At 34.7% G+C, this 22,198-nt stretch overlaps 1 protein-coding gene across 1 annotated transcript in view; it reads right to left on the bottom strand.

The window, feature by feature from the left end:
- Nucleotides 1-22,198, bottom strand: part of LOC138692799 (monocarboxylate transporter 12) — a 323,250-nt gene that overhangs the window by 267,621 nt on the left and 33,431 nt on the right. The window lies entirely within an intron of this gene.

Below are 22,198 nucleotides of genomic sequence, written 5' to 3'. Positions count from 1 at the left end.
TAGATCAAGTCAATGCGAACAGCTTTTATCAAACAAGTTTTTTGATACGTCTAATACTTTTGAAAATACGAAATACAACGTGTTGCAACGCTGCAAAGAGTAGCAATGCTCCTTGTGGTCATTGCTCCGCAGTCGGGGTGAGTAACTCCACTCCGCGAGACATGCGAGAGGCGAATGTAAATAAAAGTTTAATCCGATATGTTTCGATCAAAATTACTGTAGATACATAACACTTAACACATTACTGTAAACTTAATACATTTTCCAACGTAACTGGGTGATGTGTGCGGCGCGAATCTCCCGAATTTCGAATCGTGTCGAGGCTAACATTTCGACGCCGACACCGTGTTGTCTGACAAAATTTGTCGATGTGTTCCCATCTGCCACTTTGAAATCATCTTTTACATGTTAAAATACATTACAGCCTGGTTTCTTGGTTCGCTTAAGAGTAATAAAATATGTTTACGATAAGGGATGTTAATCCTTGAACAATGGGGTGCTCTTCGCTACCTTTCGCTACCTGCTTAGCGTGTTGTTGAGAGGTTTTAAAAGATATAAAATTTCAATATAATGTATAAATAATTCTCCTCATAATAATTAATTTCCCTCAAGAAAGGGTTTTATCGCTGATATTTTAATTTTAATCTCTCAATTCTCACTTTCTCCTGCACAATAAATTCAGGAATAAAGTACGCGTAGTTGGATTTGATTGGGATTAATTTCCCCATTGTGTTCAGATGTCAAAAAAGACACATTTCTATTAATAAACCATATCCTGTAGTAATGTTGACGAAAATGTTCATTTCAGGCAAAGCTGGAATCTAATCCAAGTTCACGAAATACTGTCTGATTCTAGCGGTGAACTAAGGGACAGCCGGGTTGTCACAGTGGTCTAATGAAATTACTAGAGATAAATTTCAATCAGTAATACTTTTCCTACATTTTCTGCCAATGCTGGGGTAGTTTTTCAATTCCACGTCTGATTAAATATGCTGATTTGGAGTTGAAGTCGTCAAACCAAGTTTGTAAAGCAATTTCGTTATCAAAAGAGTTCCCTTAATGATTGCTGGATAGAGGACGGAAAAAGGTGGAAATATGAGAGCTCAAGGTAGGGGAGGATATGGGGATGTTGAATTGGCTCCCAATCAAGCTCCTGGATAGCTACTTTCGTCATATTAGCGGAGTGCGACCGTGCATTTTCGTATTGCAGCAGAAATAGCTGCAGTCTTCCCGTCGTCTTTCTTCAATTTCGGCCGCAAGCGTCAGAGTTGTTGACAATAAATGTCAGCAGTTATGGTTAAAATCCTGAGAAGCAATTCGTAGTACACGACGTCTTCGTTATCCCGCCAGACGCATAACATCATCTTCTGTGAATGGAAACTTAACTTCTATAAGTGGTGTTGTGTGTTGAAACAATAGGACTATCATCTTGTAGTGCTTTCTCCGATGGTATATTATCTTGCAGTGCTTTCTCCGATGGTATTCTCTTCGTACACGGCACAATGTTTCGAGTCGCCTCCGCTAGCTTTGCTCCTCTATTAAACTCAAACAGAAGGATATTTCAAAAGAATTCGTTTTTTCGGTTTGACATTCCATCTTCTTTAGCCCACAACTACCAAACTTTTCTTCCAATCCGCAAAATTCAAGGCATATTTGCAAGCACAATACTCCAAATAACAAGTGACAAATAATAACAATCTCTTAACTACGCAGTGTTGTGATAACGAACAAAACACTACGGACATTTGCACGAATCTAATAAATATTTTGAGCAAAGAAAAAAAAAAACAAGATTTTAGGAAGTAGTAAGGGGAGCAAAGAGTCTTGTAGGAGGATCGATAACTCCCTTTACTTTGAGTATTCGCAGTGAATGATTTTCTTAAAAATCGATATGGTCGTAATTTGTATTAGTCGACATTTTATTAATGAATGCATAAAGTCCATGCTCTGATTTCCATAGTAAGATCTGGTCGCAAGAAAATAAAAATGTATTCATATACATTCATTGTTTTCAACTTTTAGTTCCGAGTATCTACATTTTTTTCCACCAACTAAGAGTATCATGAACATCCATGCTGTATTAGGACGTGCAGGCGAAATGCTGCAACCCTAACACCGCAGAATCTGTTACCGCATTTTAAAATTCATTTGTCTGTTGGCTTCAAACCCATTTGCTACGAATCTAACTTCCCAACCACAGACGACAACAAGTAAGTTAAATAAGGCATTGGATAGTAAAGCTATTAATATATTTTATGCCTGTATGATTCACGAAGTGTATACCTAAGTTATGTATGCACAGAGGAAACATTGCATCAGCTCCGTTTTGCCAGCCTGCATATTCACTGTTGACATATTCGGAGGTGTATATGCATTGTAAATATACTATTTAGAATACCAAGTATACCGCTAACCTACTGGTTGCCAATCGTATTGCACAGAATGTTAGAAAGTAAACTGTTAATGCAAAGTATGTCTGTACTGCGTGTTATCTAATATGTAGGAAACCTTCGAGGAATAGAAAAAATTTAATCGGTAGGCCTTGTAAATAAAACGATGATAGTATTACACTACTTAGGCGAGTGGAGCCGTGGGCGTAATGTGAACTATTTTGATGACGCTATATGAACGCAGGAGCAAGTACAAGTGGCGCTCCGGACTGCAGGACTCCACTGGCCTCGGTCGAGTAATATATACTCATATGCTAAAAAATAATATACTCATTATTGCCACCTGGAACAATGAAATATTTTGCTGCAAGAAGTTCCACTACACTTAATTCACCGTATGTCGTTCATGCATGACGGGATATAGCTTGATCTTTCTGTTGCTGCCAAATCGATTATAAATCAGAAATTCCCTTATAAATGGATAGGTCGTGGGGGACCAACACCCTGCCCTGCTCGTTCCCTTGACCTTACTCAAGAGGATTTTTTTTTAATTACGGGTAAATTTGAAAGCAATAATTTTGTATTAAAGACTTGATGAAAAATTTGAAAATGTTCTTCAGCGTGTTGAAGAAGGATGCCAGCAGATATAACATACATCCTGAATATGGGAGAGAGAGTAAGACAGTGCATGATGCGGTGCTTGGAAGTCCGTATTAGAACTAATGGAGGCCATTTTGAACATTATCTGCGGAATTATGCATGGATTTAGTAAACAAAGACGTAAAAATAAAATTGTAATAAGCAAACATATATTAAATAAAAAGTACCAGCAGTTAAAAACAAAGAGCAATCGACTATATATTTACATTACATTTTTTATTGTTTTTAGGTCCTCTCTATCCATTCCTTAAAGATTTCCCACATATTAGTTAACAGGCTGCATACGTCTTTAACCTGCAGAGAAGAAGGTATCAGAAAATGACAAGTTTTATTATTAATAAAAATAATCATTTCATGGTTTTAAGGTAGTCTCAAGACAATTTTATTACCTTTGTTTCTTCTTGTCTTATTCCTCAATCTTCCTCATTTCACTGATAATTCAAACAGTCTGTTAAGAATTGTCGGAAAATAATTTAACTTGTTAAGAATAAACAGAGAACGGAAGAATTGTTAAAATACATATATTTAAACGTTAGCATTCACAAATAAAGCTGGTTCACAATAAATCGGGAACCTGAACGGAAACGAGGACGAGAATAGAAATATTGTTAAAATAAATGTATTTAAATGTGAGCATTCACACTTAATGAGAAGCTTGCCGGAGCCAGGAAACGGGAACGTGGAAATTAATTGTGAATGCTCACATTTAAATAAATTTATTTTAACAATATTTCCGTTCTCGTTCTCGTTGCAGTTTTCGTTCCCGGTTTATTGTGAACCAGTCTTTAACGAGAAGCCCGTTAACGGGAAAGTGAAGGTTGACGAACTTTTAACTTTGCCGTTCTTGTTTCTGATCACAGCCTACTAGATTCATTCTGTTGTCATCAAAAAGCTATTTGGTCGTCGTATGTTTTGTAGAAAGGAGGCCGTGACATAATTTATTCTTCATGCATTGCTTGTAACTAAGCCAGAAATTCAGGAGAATCACTTTCAATATATGCTACGTGTAAGTATATGTGACCAGTCTGCCACGTGAATTGAATTCTTAAAATATATTTCGTGCCATAAATTTTGAAGTTGGTTAAACTGTGTTCATGTTGGCTGACTTGTACTCATGAAAGAACGCGAATGGTCAATATTATAAACAAATAATATCAGAAAGCGTAATATCGACTTTACATATCGTTATTGACATACATATCGATATGCATAGGTGTTTCAGTTCTCGGTTTATTGTGAATAAAAAATCTTTACGTTCACGTCCTCCAATTCTCGTTTCCGTTCTGGTTTTCGTTCTCGGTTTATTGTGAACTCAGTTTTCTAAAATCTCTAGTTCGTGACATGCTAATTTAGACTGTCTTTTCTTTCCACTCTAATCATAAGAGCTACCCAATTATTGCAATTCTGTTGTATTTTATTGTTTACTGATTTTTTTTTTATTCTGATGTGATGCCTTTTCTCATTAATTCGTAGGTGACAATACTAACTCATTACTATAACTTACGGAGGCCTGCCGTTGAGTCGAGACTTGTACCACTTGTTTTAAAGCGATCTCAGTCAACAGTCAACCTTCACATCTTTCGTCAGAAGGAAGATGCTTTACGACTTCAAAGATCCGCCTGTTGAGCTGCCGAGCTTTCTCGATTCAGTGAACTGGGATTCTCACTTTATACTATCAATGGTGGCACATTCAGGGTGCATGATCGAGTGGAATCAACGATAAGAAAGCTCTATCTTGCTCTAAGTATTTAAAAGACATCGAGATCTATGTAACACAGTTTACTTTGCTTACAGATGACTAGACTATTATTAACATCCTTCTTCACCTACAGAGCCTATTTACGAACTAATAAATTAATGTATTAAATACAGAGTGTAAGGGATATAAGTGCCATTATTTTAACTGATGATTATTCATGTCATAAGGAAGAAAAAAATGTCCTTACAATTTTTTTCTAATTGCAATATTTAACTAGTTGTTAAAGTTTACAATATTAGACGTTTTGCAAATTGCTAGATGGGGAGGATGGTTTTTAGAAGTATACAGTACAGCTCAAGGGGAGTGAAGGGGGTTTAGAAGTACATAGTACTAGCTCAAGCGGGTACAGACATACCTGTACAAAACAGATGCTCTGTTCCAATGCAGGAGCGGACCATGACAATACTGTTGTTTACATAAAACGAGCAGCAAATACAAACGTTTAATCTCATTAATAGAACATTATGGTAAATTTACATTTTATGTAACAATATTGCTCCATTTTTTTATTATACGTCTAAAAAATAAACAATAGCTAATGGTCTACTGCACAAAATCATACGAACTTTTTTTCTAATGCAACATTTTAATCTCCCCACTTTCGTAAAGCAGTATCATTTTCAAACAAATTTCTGGTTGTGTGATTTTCGAAACGGGGTAAGAAATTTCTAGTTTCTAATAATCGTTGAGAAAATGCTACAAAAGTTCGCCGATTAGGTAACCTTCTCAGAGGAAAATGTTGACGGCACATCCTTCTTGACTCACTTGAATTATGACGACTTTCTCCATAAATTAATAACATATGATATTCCTAAACTGTGAACGACATTGTAAGTTGTTATCGAATACTCTGCACTGAACTGTCATCCGCTTGGCAGTAGACCAATGGACAGGGAGCTTGAGCTCAGTTGACTCCTACTTACGTTTGTGCAGAATACTACCTGCTGAACGTTGCCAGGTCTCTCACGCCAGAATATTAACAAATTTAAGCACGAAAACACGTAATAGAACACACAAATATTTATTTAAATTAATATTAACTCTTTACTAGATACATCTACTGATGTAATTGTTTTCGTAATTTTACTAACAACATATGCAGTATAACGCAAATAAAATAAGAAAATAAATATTTCTTTCTGGGAAAATTATCAAGTTTTGACTATGTTGTATGGACATGTTTTGATCCTGGAGACCGTCCCCGAAGAATGTTAAAAGGACGGCACTTATACCTCTTACACTCTATATATTTTGAGGGAGTTTTATCTCCTTGTCATAGTTTTAACTTTTTTCCACTTTTTACTTTTTTACTAGAGAAGATATTGCGATGCTTCAATTTTAGAGGAAATACGTAGAGGTTTTTAGCATCCCTGACGGAAAAAAGTGCCTTTGGGCATGATGTTTCTTTACCTAGGTATACAGAGAGATTTCTCCTAAACTAATGAACTAAACCAGTGGTTCCCAATTTGGGGGACTTATAAGAGCTAAGGGGATCGCGAGATGATTTACAAAATAAAACAGAAACGCATTTTTAGTGTACTGTATTCAGAAACATGAACAACATTTCACATAACAAATTAGTAGTTAAACACTGAAGTAAAATATATTTTTATTAATACCACAAATATCCTGTTTTTTTTTTTTTCAGAAAGTAGCACTCAAATTTGGACTCTTTATTCGAATATACACACTGGTCATCACTTTCAAGTTCAATGAGATTTCTCGTCACTGGTTTGATGGCATTCATAACGAGAATCTTATTTTACGTGAATATGATGCTGCAAATGTTATTAAAAATGTAATAACTTCTTTCGCAGTGTCGAGGTAGTCTTTTGATCCAAATCTGGCCTACACATTGGGAAAAGTCTAGTTTCAACATTTTCGAATCAAGCCCTATAATACGGCCAGATGGCAAGTCTTTTAAAATGGCCAGAAATTTAATTTTGGATTGCAGCGCCTTGGTAATTCGTCCGATAAACGTGACAGTGCTCAGGCAAAGAAGTATCATCTATTGTGTTTGAGTATGAGTTGTGGTTCGATTGTGTAGCGAGTATTTTAGGAATTGAAAGTATTTATAATATATCTTGTATTTTGAAGCGAGTGCTTTTTTTTTTTTTTTTTGTTTCAGTGTACCCATATTATATTTATTCCCTTGAAGAGCTGCGTTTTTTCCTTAAATACAGTTTACTGTCATGGTAGCAAACTCCTTTGTGTTCACTTGGCTTTGGTCCAAATTCCTATTCGTAGTACTATTTGTCCTACAGACTATTAACTACATCGATATGTACATTCTTGTAATATGGCCATGTAGTGGTCAAGATTTTTGTATTCGACAGATATTGAAGAAAAAATTAGAAGTATAAGGGTACAGTACATCATTTATTCATAGATCTTAAAACGGCGACTCGGTTACAGCCGGCGCCAGCGTTTTTGGATTGTGTTCTAGATATACAGTACCCAGTTGGGAGCATGTTGCTGCTGTAGCTGAGAATGGTACCACATCCTATATACGTCATATCAGCCATTTATCAAACAAGGTTGTCAGACTGACTGCGGCAAATGTAAAACACTCATATTTGACGTTCCCGTTACTTATTTCACACGACAAAAACGGTGACGCGGACTGTAAGAGAAAAGTGTTATATGATATTCTTATTGAATTTGGTATTCCCAAAAAACTAGTTTGATTAATTAAAATGTGTCTCAGTGAAACGTACAGCAGAGTCCATATAGGCCAATTTCTATCTGATGGTTTTCCAATTCACTTCGAGCTAGAACAAGGAGATGCACTATCACCTTTACTTTTTAACTTTGCTCTAGAATATGCCATTAGGAGAGTCCAGGAAAACAATATTATTCTTTGTTTTTCTGGTGATGTCCAATAATTTTGGGTAAAGTTATCGTTGTTCGAATGGAGTTAAGTATCCTACGAATTCGGTACTGGGAGTCGCATACAGAAGTCTCGCCTAAAAGTGGGTGGCGCCTTCAGAAAGTTTGGGAACCACTGAAATAAACTAAACCTATATGATTATACTAATTACAAAAATAATACATAATGTAAAACTATTACAGAAAATTAGGTAGGCCTACTGAATTTCTATGTATGTTGATCCATTGAATTTCAATATACACTAAATAGATCCGCTAAATTTCTATGTATGTACACCGAATTGATCCACTGAATTTGTATATAAACTGAATTTATTCATTCAAGTTCAATGTACACTCTGTCGATCCACTGAAGTTCTATAAACACTGAATTGAACTGTTTAATTTCTATATACACTAAATTTATACACAGAATTTTTTATGTGCACTGAATTCATTCACTGAATTTCTATACACACATACTTCATCCACTCAAGTTACATGTACAGTTGTCAAAAGAAGAAGTGGCCGCTCTCTAGAAGCAAAGTTCCCTTCGGGTATCTTCGCTACAATTCGGAGACAGACGATGTTACATGTTGTTGGACCATGTTGCCTGATATCTACAGTTATAATTAATGTATTCGGTGTGTTACTTTATAATTTAATGGTAACGTTCCGGCCTTGTATTCGTGAGGTAATGCGTTCGAATACAACCTAGTGCTTTTTATGTTCTTTTTTGTTTTGTTTTTAAGAGAGAGAGAAAATATACATAATTGCTCCTGCCTCTTTTATGATTATTTTAGTAATTAACATCAGGTTCATGAATATATTGTGCCATGACTTTATCATTATTTATTATGACTGCAAATGGAAAGAAAAAAAAAAAGGTTTTATCTCAACAAAAATATCGTTCGTGGTATAAACAAACAAACTTATTGACGTCTGTCTTACAACATTCAAACAATTAACCGTTCAAAAGACAAAACAAAAAGCCACGATTCAATATTTAGTCTATCTTCCCCACATCTGGATCACATCTTGCAGTCGAGTGGGCATGGAATCGACTAGTCTTTTCAAATTGCGACTGTTCTCAGCCACGACATTCAGGCACCCTGGACATACATACATACATACATACATACATACATACATACATACATACATACATACATACATACATACATACATACATACATACATACATACACACATACACACATTCACACATATACACACATACATGCAATCAAGCACGCATCCAAACACACGCACACATAAACTTGCATACGTGCATGTACGTAATACGAAATGTCAGTCCCCACTTTAACCTCTCTTCAATCGGTTCATCGAACAGAAAAGTTCGTTATAGCGCTGTTCGTCATATTGAAGTTCCATGCTATGTGTGATAGTGGTCAATGTCGCACACCCAGCCTGATTTTCAAACCAGGTCCCTGAAGGGAACGTTAATGTTCGTAACTTTTTATGTCCTTTCAATGTAGACGGAGGAATCCCGAGGGAATATCAACGTTTGCGAATTTCTTTCCGCGCTTTTCATCTATCTTCCATTTGTAGACTGACTTCCTAGAATCTGTCGTCTGGTTCATTTGTCGTTTGAGAGTGCATCCGATTACATCGTGAGAGACGCAGATTGGTTACACTTCACTTCGTAACGATATACGTAGCCTGCTATGCCTGCCATGCTGTGCATAAATGAATTGTTTAATTAGACACCAAGCCCATTTTTAAAACTCCAAGTCGACTTCATTCTCTGATATCGAAATATAGAAAAAAAAATGCCGGTCTGTATTTATTTAATGCAAAATAAAGAGTATTTCATCTAGCCTATATGAAACTGAAACTCAGTATTTTATTGCGTTATTGTTTTCTTTACTAAATTACTAAAAGCGTACGCAGTTGTTTTATTTGCGTGACTTAACAGATTTATTGTAATAAATTGTAAATTATCATTATGTAGATTATTCTGAGAATATATTTATTTATAATTCGCTGTTGTTTTTGTCTATAACTATTTAATACATATGTAATAATGCCCTATTACTTTTTACTTAATTAATTATTTATTTATTATTTATTTACTATATTTAAGGTCTTTAATTTTATTTCTTTCATCTACATTAAGATCAAGACTAGCCATGATCTGCATCAGAACAAAGGCTTTTTGTACAATGGATGCTAGTCAAGCAATCCTGACAACCACCCTTCGCTTAAGTTCTACTTATAATATTTGGAAAACATATTATGTGTCTTTCTCGTGTTAAATTTACATTACCCCGTTACATGTTTCAGCCTGTTATCGGCCATCCTCAGAAGTGGTTGTTGTTGGTCTTGGCGCCTTTCATTTGTGTTTCCGGTGGGGGTGTGTTTGTGTAGTGTAATGTGGAGTCAAAGAGTGGGTATCTTCTGAAATTGAGTTGTGTGTTGAGAATTTCCTTTGGATGTGTTTTTGTGTGTCTGCAGTATATATTTCGTGTGTTTAGTTTCTGGCTTTTTGGTTGAATATGTAGAATTTCCATGTCTGTATTGATGTCTCTGTAGGTGTGGTTAGCGTTTGTGTTGTGTTCTGCATAATTATGTGGAAGTGTTTTGTTATGGCTGTGATGTGTTCTTTGTAACGTGTTTGATTGTCGTCGCAGAGTTCTCTTGTGTAGCAATTCCTCCAGAATGGGAACCTATTCCAACGCTGAAAGTATCGTTTAGATCCTTGCCCTTGTTACCCCGAACATAGATATCATATTTTATTCCCTTAGAAAGAGTGTCCTTCCCCGCTCTCCAGAAACCGTTTGAAATTTTAAGGTAGAAAATTTACTTCTTTCAGCTCATCTGCTTCACAAAGAACCAGAAAATGGTAAGATCCTTGATATCATATTATAATCGAGAATACTCGGAACTTCAGAGACATATTGTCATGATGAGCTATACAGCAGTGGCAAAAAGAACCGGACCGACTCTTGTAGCTGATTTCAGAGCCTTGTTCACTCCAGAGCATGATAGATTGGTAACCAAGACTTTCGTGGTTCGAATTCTGCCTGGGAAGGAAACTTTTTTTGTTCCTTATTCAAATTTATTCCCAATACTTTTCGATTGCTGGTAAAATTCATGTTCTGGGAACAATAAGTTAATTAAGTAGTAAAATATCGCTGCAATCGGAAAGTATTGAGAATAAATTTGAATAAGGAACAAAAAAAAAAAGTTTCCTTCCCAGCCAGGATTCGAACCACGAAAGTCTTAGTTACCAGTCTATCGTGCTCTGGAGTGAACAACCTCTGAAATTAGCTACAAGGGTCGGTCCGGTTTTTTTTTGCCACTATTGTACATACATGTAAATTTCACAAATTATGTTTACTTAATTCCGAAGGGAACTTGTTTAAATTTTTTATAATGTTAGAAATAGCAACAAATCAATTTTTATCTTTACCTGGACTCAGATATTAGATTAATTCAGTGGTTCCCAAACTTTTTGAAGGTGCGGCCTACTTTTGAGCGAGACTTTTATTGTGACCCCCCCCCCCCGACTGTTGTACCTTACCGGTACTTAACCCCATTCGAAAGATGCAAGTCTCTGTAGATATCGCCCAAAGAACTAAAAAAAATTGAAATTTATTACGGAGCAATAACGACATGAAACATTAGGTAAACATAATTTATACCCCGGAAGAAACCTCAACTAGGTAACTTGTCCCAACCAGAATTTGAACCCAGGTCCGCTCATTTAAGGTTAGGTGGCTAACCGTTACGCCTCAGCAGTGGACCAAAAAAAAACATAGTTAAAAAAAAAATCTAAAATGATGCTTGCGCTGTTTCCAACGAATATATGGAGGGTTCAGAGCCATAGTGGGCCAAGCGCCATTTATTAAAAACGGAGAAAGCAAGGATTAAAGTTAAGTGAATACCATAGTTTAATGAAAATTGACGTATCATTTAGTTTGAATGTGTATACTTTATATTACTTGCTATATGTGTCCATTGAATTATGGTGATAACTTCATTTTAATCCTTGTTTTCTACGGATTTAGTAAATGGCGCTTGGCCCACTATGGTTCTGAACCCTTCATATAAAAGAACTTGATTCCTAGTCGATATCACTTGACAAAAAGAAATGTGATTCATTTCACTCTAATAAGGAAATTATGGAAAAGTTAGCTACGTATTATGCGACAAATACTAAGATTATTTTTGCAGACATGTACAATTTTAAACAACAGTTTTCTGAGTAGGGTACTCAAAAAAATTACAATAGTTATAGATGAATACCTAATCAGGTTTTATACAGTTGCGTTCAACTGCCTGAAATTCCAAAAGGATATAGCCTAAAAGAAACTCACTATATACACCCACTGGTGGAATGTTGAAATTTTGGTTCTAAAAATGCAAGAATACCTCGAGCGAGAAAAAATAATCTTAAATTTTATGCAACAATTGCAACCTCGCATTAAAAAAAAATAAATTAAGGTTTAATTAACAACGCTCACAACTGCAGAGGTTATATCAGAGTCGCCGGTGTGCAGGAATTTAGTCCCTCAGAGTTCTTTTACATGCCAGTAAATCTACTGACATGAGCCTGTCGCATTTAGGTACACTTAAATGTTATCGACCTGGGCCGGGATCGAACCCGCAACCTCGAGTACAGAAGGCCAGCGCTATACCAACTACGCTACCGAGGCCGATCCTCGCATTTGTGCACAATAACTTTCTCGGCTATGATTGAAAACAAAAGCAAGAAATCTCCTTCGACTTGAAAATGATATCACTGTGTGTGTATCGAATGGAGAGTCCAGATTTGAGAAGCCACATTCTGAAAAACAATCACAATTATCGCTTTATCTATTATTTATTTCATAATCACTGAAACATTATTTTGATTTTCATGTTTAACTTCATGTTTCTCCATACAAATTAAAAGCTATCCCCAAGGGGTCGCGACCCACAGTTTGGAAACCACCGGTAATCGTTTTTGCATTTCGGATATTTCTTTTTAAAATGTATAAGTAATTTGTCCACCACATTTAGCTACCATTTGCATACGAACGGAGGAGTTATTAGGAAGATTAGAAACACACAGATGATTTTGTTCCCCATTTTCCCGCAAATAAATCTAAAAATTATTTACAATATAGTACTCAAAAAGAGACTTCCAAAAATTGTCATGAAATCCATTTTGAATGCATGATATATTTATAAAATTTGCAAACATATTGAGAATTCAGAGATGTGGAGTAATGCATAGATTTTACAACCACGACTAGTTAATGGTCTCGAGTAATTATAAAATTGGAAATAACTTATGTTCTTAATTCTTTCTCAATTTATGTTATCTACATAAACACAAAACCATGCAGTAATTAAAGAAGACATATCTATAAATTCGTTAATCTTCGATGCTACTTACCCATTAGAGTTCTACGAAATGTTTATTTGACCATTTTTCAGTCTATCATTCAATATGGTATTATTGTTTGGGGTGGAAGTATAAAAATTAATCTTAGTCCGTTAAATTCCCTACAAAAACGAACAATTAAAATTTGTTTGAAGAAACGTTTTGATTATCCAACTAAATTAATTTATTCTGAATTTAATGTAGGCTATTTAATATTGAACAAATTTATAAATATACTCTGTTAAAATTTTATCATAAAAATCGTAATAAGTTTATATTACAGGCACATAATCATGACACAAGACGAAATAATAATTCAAAATTAGTAGAACCTAAATGTTTCACATCTGCTAGTCTAAAGCATAGCATTAATTTTGGCCCTCGGTTGTATAATTCTTTAGCTAAATTACACCCAGAACTTCTAACATGTAACTCCTAAAATATAACAAGAAAATTAGAAACGTGTTAATGTCTTCAATTTGATTAAATAAATTTATAGCCTATGTGTATGAATTAATCAGCCTATATTATATTTGTATTCTATAATTTTGGAATTTATATATATTTTTTTATAAATTGTCCTACTTTATTCACGTACGATATTATTCTTCTCTATGTTAATATTATATTATATAAATTCATTGTCGCTGTTATTTTAATTTTTATTTCCTATTTTATTTTATTTCATTTTGTATATTCTTCTTATATTAATATAGGCCTATTATATTATATAATTTCACTGTAGCTGTAATTTTAATTTTAGTTCCTATTTATTTTACTTTGTATATTTTCTTATATGCCTATTAATAATATATCTGAACTGCGACCGAACACGAGCGCTGCTCATTCGGTCCTCAAATTTTGTTAATATTACTGTATCTCCTTTTTTATATTGATTGTATTATTTTATTTCTATTTCTATAGTTGTAATTATATTCTGTATTCTGTATATTTAAATTTAAATAAATAATAAATAAACATATAGGATTATATAAACAGAAACTCTAATAAATTAACACACATCAAGATTTGTAAAAATAGATAATTTGTATAAACAAAAGCCGCCCTAAATAAGGGTTCGATAGATCGGCCTACTAATCAATTCATAAAGAATAATAAGTAAACAAAACAATTTTGTGACACTTGGAAAGAAAAAGAAAAAACATTAAGATAAGAAAACGTAGGAAATCATTTACAATAAAAATTTTGTTGGGTACAAATGATTACTAATTATAGCTAAGGATGATTTTAACACGTGAGATCTCATGGCATCAATCGTTGCATCAGAAATTTTATATTGTTTAAGTTGATTTAAAGTTTCACGTGGGATCGTGCCACGGGCACCGAACATGAGCCCAAAAACTGTCCAATGTGTAATGTGGTATTGTGCTCCAAGATGCTGGCAACAAGGCTCATATATGACTTGTTTAAAGTACTATACCAGTACTACGATATGGTAGTGGTTCTCAAACTTATTAGACTGCGAACCTCCTCCTATAGATCAGTATTTTCGCGGACCCCCTCAAAGTCGTCAATGAAATGATGGATTGATATTAAAGTTTGGGGTTAATATTAAATGAAAGAACTATCATACCTAAAGCTTTAAACCCTTGCTTAAAATAGCAGTCTTCAATGTAATGTCTCGTTAAACTATTTCGTAATTTTTTTAATAAAAATTCTACAACAAGCTTTTGTTTCTTTGTACTTCATTAGACGTCACTTCAAACACGATCGTGATGTGCATCTGGGCTATTCCATATGAAATCGATCAGTAAAAAACCTCGCATTTTTTAGACTCTAATTTTTTCCCTACTTATACAAGGTGCTGAGGAGAGTGCATTTTCAAAAATATACTATCGAAAGTCAAATGGTATTCGTATTGTTGAGCGACAAATTTAGCGTATTTTATAAAAACAAGCCTCTTTCAATGCTCAGAACTCTGGAATCATTTACTGCAGAACATTGAACGGGAGCTCATTTCGAAGCTGACATTTGGTAGGTTATGTTAAGAAGTAATCCTTATTTTTATTGTACACAGAGAGACAGATAATTTGATTTTACTTACTTTTAGGCTTTTTGTAAATTTGTAAAAATGTAAAAAAAAATATTGAGAAAAAACCTTGCATTATTAAGAGGGATTCGGCATTGTTTGCTTAGTGGTATGGCAATAAGTTTCGAGGGTATTACATAGATTATTTTCACACGCCTGGACTTGAACGGCGCAGTACCGCACCGCACTGGCCGAGAGCTGAAGATAAGCGAGCGTTGGGCGTCATTTTACACCTGTGTTTATGAAAACTTGTGATAAAGCTAGCGCAGCTATGCGATACTAGACGAAACATCACGTGTTTGTCTCCTGGTCTCGCTTCTCTCGGCTAGCTCCCGTCTCACAGTCAGCTGTTTAGTTCACGCGCGTACTATTTATTTTCTTTATTTGATATTTTCAATACTTTATCAACATACCATCGGTAAGAAATATGTGTTTATTTGTACTTTCAATGCGGAATCTAAATATATATTTTTAAAATATTTTTTCCTAGCCAAAGGCGTCTTAATGAGAAAAAATCTAAATTTCTCCATTCCCATAAAAAGTAAGAAAATCTGTTTATATGTCAATATAAACTTCAATTTCTCAGCATCAAAATAAACCATGATTTTGATTATTGGGTGAAAGGGTTTCGGAGCTACAACAGTTTAAAGTTGCTAATTTTATGAAAATACGATAAATTTAAATATTTTTAATTTAAACACTGTGAAGTTCTGATCCCTCAAACTTTGCACAAAGCATGTATCACAGTTCTCTACATACAAAAAAGTTTCATTGTATTTAGAAATTGTAAGGTCAATTTTCTCTATATTTCGGTCGATTTGAGATGGAATTCTTTGTTAACTTGGAGAAATAAAAATCAATCCACAATTTCTTCATTGGTACCCTAATAATTTATAAAGGAATTATAATTAATACTATTTTTTTCTTCCTTGCGTTTCTGAATAGAATTCTTCGGTGAAATAAAGACTGAGATTTTGTGCGCACATTAGATTTCAACCCATAGTCGCCGTGGCCTCCGTCCGAATGCAAAAACAACATTCTGAAAAGATTTATCAACTTCAAAATATTGTGATAAAAAACTTGGCATATGAGTTCACCGTTTTTAAGTATCCCACAACGAATCCCAAGAGATGCTTTGATGGATTACGCGTTCCGGAAACAACTTCCCGGAGTCTGCATTATTACTCTATCCGATAGCTCCTGCCATCTGTGTAATTTCTGTGAAACTAAACTCTATTACTGCAGCAGTCTTCGAAGTTTCATTCGCTAATGAAAGTTTTGATAGAGAAACATACCGACGGTGGTACGCTTGGCTGATTATCCTCTAAAATCCGGCAACTGTTATATGCACGGTTATTATACAAGCAATTCACATCCAGGGCACGATAATCTAATGTAACTTTGGTCGTGTTTACACTGAATATGCTACATGGGTCAACAATTTACTGTATTCCGGGTATTTCCAAGTGTTTCTCACAAATCGTGGTTGCGCCAGTTTCACTAACCATGATCAAGAAAAAATTACGAATTACAATATTTTAACAATTCTCAAAGATATTATCATTTCGCCGTCAATAAATGCTGACATTCTTTAAACTGATGACATATTGTGAGGATGGGATTTCGGTATTACCCCACGACTTCCTCTTCTTTTCTCGGTTGTTTAACGACGCTGTATCAATTACTAGGTTATTATGTGTCGATGAAATTAGTGATACCGATATGGTACTTGGTGAAACGAGGCTGAAGATCTGCCATGGTATTACCTGACATTCATCTTACAGTTAGGGAAGTCCTTAAAATACCCAACCAGGTGATAAACCCAAGCGGGAAACGAACTCAAGCCCGCGCGCACCCAACGTGTTAACTTACTGGATGACGTGACCTGTCGACCTTTCATACCTTTTTTAATTTTCTAAGTTTCTTCGCTGAAACAGCGACTCACACTGAGACTAGTGGCCAACAAGCTTGGAGCTTACGTAGTTTCTTATCACTATCCCTGATTTACCGATTGATTGATTGGCTAAGTATTCGATTGATTGATTGATTGATTCACAATCTGCATAGAATTTGGTTTGATGGTACTCTAGATAGAACACCAGATTCAGATATCTTTATATACACAAACATGGAAGGATTGATCACTTTCCTTTTAAGGTTTAAACACTATGATGTATTTATATTTCGTGATCTTAATCTTGACCCTAATGATATTGATGATTACACAATTGGTTTTTGTAGTATGCTTAGATCTTACAACTTTTATTGTATTAATGCTAAACCTAGAGACTTAATAGATGTCTTGATAATATTAATTATTACTAATGTCCAAAGAAGTAATATACAACATGGGGTTACACAACCACATTTATCTGATCATTTAGGACTGTTAATGAAATTACCAATTAATGTAACTAAAACTGGACAACCAGATATTGAAACCAAGTGTTACAGAATATTAAATAATGAATCAATCAGTAGATTAAGAATAGCTTTAGCTGATATTGATTGGAATTTGTTATTATCTGGACAAACTACTGTTGAGATTGCTTTTAAGATATTTTTGGACACTATACTTGTGTTTAATGAGTGTTGTCCTATTGTAACTAAAGTTGTGACATGCATTTCCAACAGAAAGGCTAATTTAACTGAGAGGTAAAGTAAGGTCTTTTTAATGTTTTTATACTAGGGCAAAGCTGAATTAAACATTCATTAATTGTTATAAGCAATTAAAAAGTTATTAAAGGAGCCAGATTAAACTAGCTAAATTAAAGTCTAATGAAAACTATATCATGAATTATGTAAATAAATCTAAGGCTGCATGGAAAATAATTCAGAATGCATCATGTTCTAAGAATGAATGATGAAAGAAAGAAATTTAAATCACCTATTATACCTGGTAAGGTTTATCTTGTCTCAGTAGCAATAAAACCAAGTCCCTTCAAATGATGGTGGAGATTATAGGAGGGTTGTAATTTTTAGGATTTCTTTCAAAATCTTGTTATTGTACAGGCTGCCGGAACTCAGTTTCTAGAAAGACAAGCTCAGTGACGGAACTATACTGTACGAAGAGAGATTTTTGTTACTTTATTTTGCGCTACAGAATAATGTATCAACTAGTCCCTTCTGCCACTGGCGTCGCTTCACTCCCCCCATCGCAATAACAACACAGACGAGGTAAGACATATCTCCTTTCTCTCTCTTTTCACAGTGAGACAAGATTCATCACACAGGCTTTATTGCTTATGATTTTAATACTTTTTTTTGTTAATGTCTCTAAACAAGTTAACATAAATTGTGATAATGTTGATATAAATAATATTAAGGAATTGCTTGCTCTCAATGTAAATACAATTTTAGATCATCTACATCTTTCTCAGTGGAAAACTGTCAGTCACACTGACGTACTAAATGTTGTCAATAGATTGGGAAATTCTAAGTCTGAAGATTTTTAAGGTCTATCAAATTGTATCCTTAAGGAAATTATTTATATCATAATAGTTTCTTTTACATATTTAATTAATAGGATGTTGCACGAGGGTATTTTCACCTGAGTGTCTTAAGATATATTACTGTTTCAAAGAAGAAGCTGTTCCGAAATAACAGTTCCAAAAAAAAAAAAAAAAAAAACAACAACAAAAAAAGCTTCGTAAGATCGCACCTACAGAGATCTTTTCTCACCGATTTCAATGACGTAACTACTTGTTTCAACTACTACAGTAGGCTATAACGTAACAAGCGAAGTACGTTCAGTGCTTATGTATTCAAAACACAAGTGATTGTTTTGGAATAAATGTACTATCTAGATTGGGTAGCCTATAGTATAATTATATAATAATTGAGTTTCAACAGCATAATCCTGTGAGAAGTTACATAACGTGTTAGGTCTAAATATGATGTAAGGAATTCCCAAGGCTTCTTTTTTTTTCAGTTTTTCTTCATTGTTCAATAGTGTAGGTATAGTAAAAGAAAAAAAGTAATGTGCAGTCTCGACGTCAGTCCTCCTGCATGTAGACAACAAATTCCGCAAGACCGTCCACAAGTAGCATATGAGTGTATACAGGCGCTGTGGTTACTGCATGCGCACAATGCATTAGTAAAATAAGGTGACCCATTTATTTTTCTGGAACTGTAGATATCAAATCATATATAAATTCGGATATAGCCTTCACAGCAAGATTATCAACAGTAATCTCACTAGACGTTTTGATTTATCTAGAGAAAATCAAAACTCGATTGGGATTTAATTGACTATTACACGATTAGAAGAATGTATATAAAGATTAGAAGTAACGAAGTACTCCAATACAATAAAATATTAATTGACTTACGAAAATACAACTGTCTTCAAATGTATTATTGTACCATCTCAGCATTACAAATATTACGCTAGATGCATGCTAGATGGCAGTAGTGAGCAATGCCTTCTCGTCGAGAAGTTGTCGACATTCCACTTCAATTATCCGAATCCCAGTAATCAACGTCACTTGACAGATGATTTTCAATAAATCTTAATATTAAACAATCTCTGATATGTGACTATCCATAATATCATATAGCAGAAGCTATAACATAACCTAACTAATATACTGTACACAAGTGTTAGAAAAGTTTTAATTAACGACGATGACATAAAAAATAAACATGAATAATTTTTAAAGGAATAATTATTGAATGTACAATTTTCAAATTTGAATGTGGTTGGTGGTTCAATTGATGTTATATTGGACGTGTGCGTAATAGAAGTGGAACTCGTTGATTTAGGCCTACATGGTGTATTCAACTTATTCAGAATTTCCGAATGAATAATTTTAAAAGGAATAATTATTGAATGTACAATTTTCAAATTTGAATGTGGTTGGTGGTTCAATTGACGTTATATTGGACGTGTGCGTAATAGAAGTGGAACTCGTTGATTTAGGCCTACATGGTGTATTCAACTTATTCAGGATTTCCGAATGGTGCTCTTCATTTATTTGTAAATCGGATTTCAGAAGATGCATAGGTATGATCAGTGATTTTTATTAATTCTTGTTCTTGAATGTCAATGCGAGTCATATTTGAAACTGCTGTGCATCGACTGGAGTGGTTTGTAATTTTATATATATATATATATATATATTTTTTTTTTTTTTGACGTCCAGACCAGCGCAGTTTCAAATGTTGGCAAACAAAGAAACAAATGCTAGGGACGCGATAAAAATTAAACAAATGCTAGGGACGCGATAAAATTAAACAAATGCTAGGGACGCGATAAAATTGTGCGATAAGCAGCCATGATTGGTTGAAATACGTCCTTTCGTACCGTTTTATTGGTCAAAAGTAGTATGACGTAGTAGGAGTGTAATAGTCTAACATAATTATAACACTTATGTTTCAGAAAAATAATTTACAATATTAATTTATTGGTTGAAATTCATACAAAATGCTTCGTTTCTTACAATACTTGTACTGTATTACGTGACTTCCCACGGATTTCTTTATGTGCAACCAATAGTTTCTTTTCGCGGTACTGATTAATTAATATTGTTAATAGAAACGGAGTGACAGAGATTAATTTAATTACATTTCACGCCTACAAAATCGATGTATCGTTTTAGCGTTAAGGTCGACGAATTGGTCTGTGATCAAAAGTAGAGCCAGTGAGGCAGATAGCGTGGAGTGCTTTTTACTTGATTATTTAACGATGTTGTATCAAATACTAGGTTATTAGCGTCGATAGGGTATAACGAGATGGTTTCTGACGATATGAGTTCGAGGATTCGCCATAGATCACGTAACATGTTCGGGAAATTTTTGGAAAAAAAAACATAACCAGGTAATCAGCCCAAGCGGGAATCGAACTCAAGTCCGAGCGCAACTCCGGATCAGCAGGCAAATGCGCTACCGCCTGAGCTACGCCGATGGATCTTGAGTGCTTCATATTACGTCACATAAAACAGTCTTATCAACTCTTTAAAAGAACAAGATATTTCATGGAACCGCAAAGAATGTAAAACGAAGATTGGAATATTCAATCGCAATTTTATAGCCTATTCATTACAGTACATCATTTAGTTCAATAACTTATCGCTATTCATTCATTCATTGTGCTCTGCCCTAGGACAGTCTTTTACTGCAAACCCAGCATTCTCTAGTTTTTCCTATTTTCTGCCTTCCTCTTTGTCTCCGCATATGATCCATACATCTTAATGTCGTCTATCATCTGCTATCTTCTTCTGCCACGAACTCTTCTCCCGTTCAACATTCCTTCTAGTGCATACTTCAGTAGGCAGTTTATTCTCAAGCAGTGACCCACCAATTCCTTTTCCTCTTTCTGATCAGTTTCAGCATCTTTCTTTATTCATCCACTCTTTACAACACATCTTCGTTTCTTACTCTGTCCATTTTACACGCTCCATTATTCTCCATATCCATATTTCAAATGCTTCTATTCGCTTCTCTTTACTTCTTCGTAATGTTCTGCTTCTGCCCCATACAATACTACATTCCACACAAAGCACTTCACTAGTCACTTCCTTAATTCTTTCTCCAGAGATCCGCAGAAGATGCTCCTTTTTCTATTAAAAGCTAAAAAAGGAGCATCTTCTGCGGACCTCTGGAGAAAGAACTAAGGAAGAGACTAGTGAAGTGCTTTATGTGGAATGTAGTATTGTATGAGGCAGAAACATGGACATTACGACGAAATGAAGAGAAGTGAATAGATATGGCTGAAATAAAATATATTTCTGAACATTCCTCCACGACTTGTCCTACTTCTTTATTTCCCTTTATCAAAGTAATCTGAAACAACTTAGTGTTCACATTACATCAGGTCTGGGCGTTAATAACTCAATCGAGTCACTGCAGACTACCCCCTAACTCCCCATTTCAGCTTCCCCGGCAGAAACTGTTTTGTTGTTTTGTTTCGGACCGATACGAGTAGACAGGTAGACAAATATTGTTGAGTGACGGATTGTATAAGACAGGTATCATAGCTTTCGGCTCTCGCTGGTCGCCTAAAAATCCACCACTGTGCCTTTATGTGTGTTTTTTTCTAAAGCGGTGTAAGCGAAAAGAACATGGGTGGGGGTAAA

The sequence above is a fragment of the Periplaneta americana genome, chromosome 17, assembly GCF_040183065.1.
Source record: "Periplaneta americana isolate PAMFEO1 chromosome 17, P.americana_PAMFEO1_priV1, whole genome shotgun sequence".
Taxonomy (NCBI): Eukaryota; Metazoa; Arthropoda; class Insecta; order Blattodea; family Blattidae; genus Periplaneta; species Periplaneta americana.
Note: the sequence above shows the minus strand (reverse complement) of the source record. Positions and strands in the feature narration are given on the sequence as shown.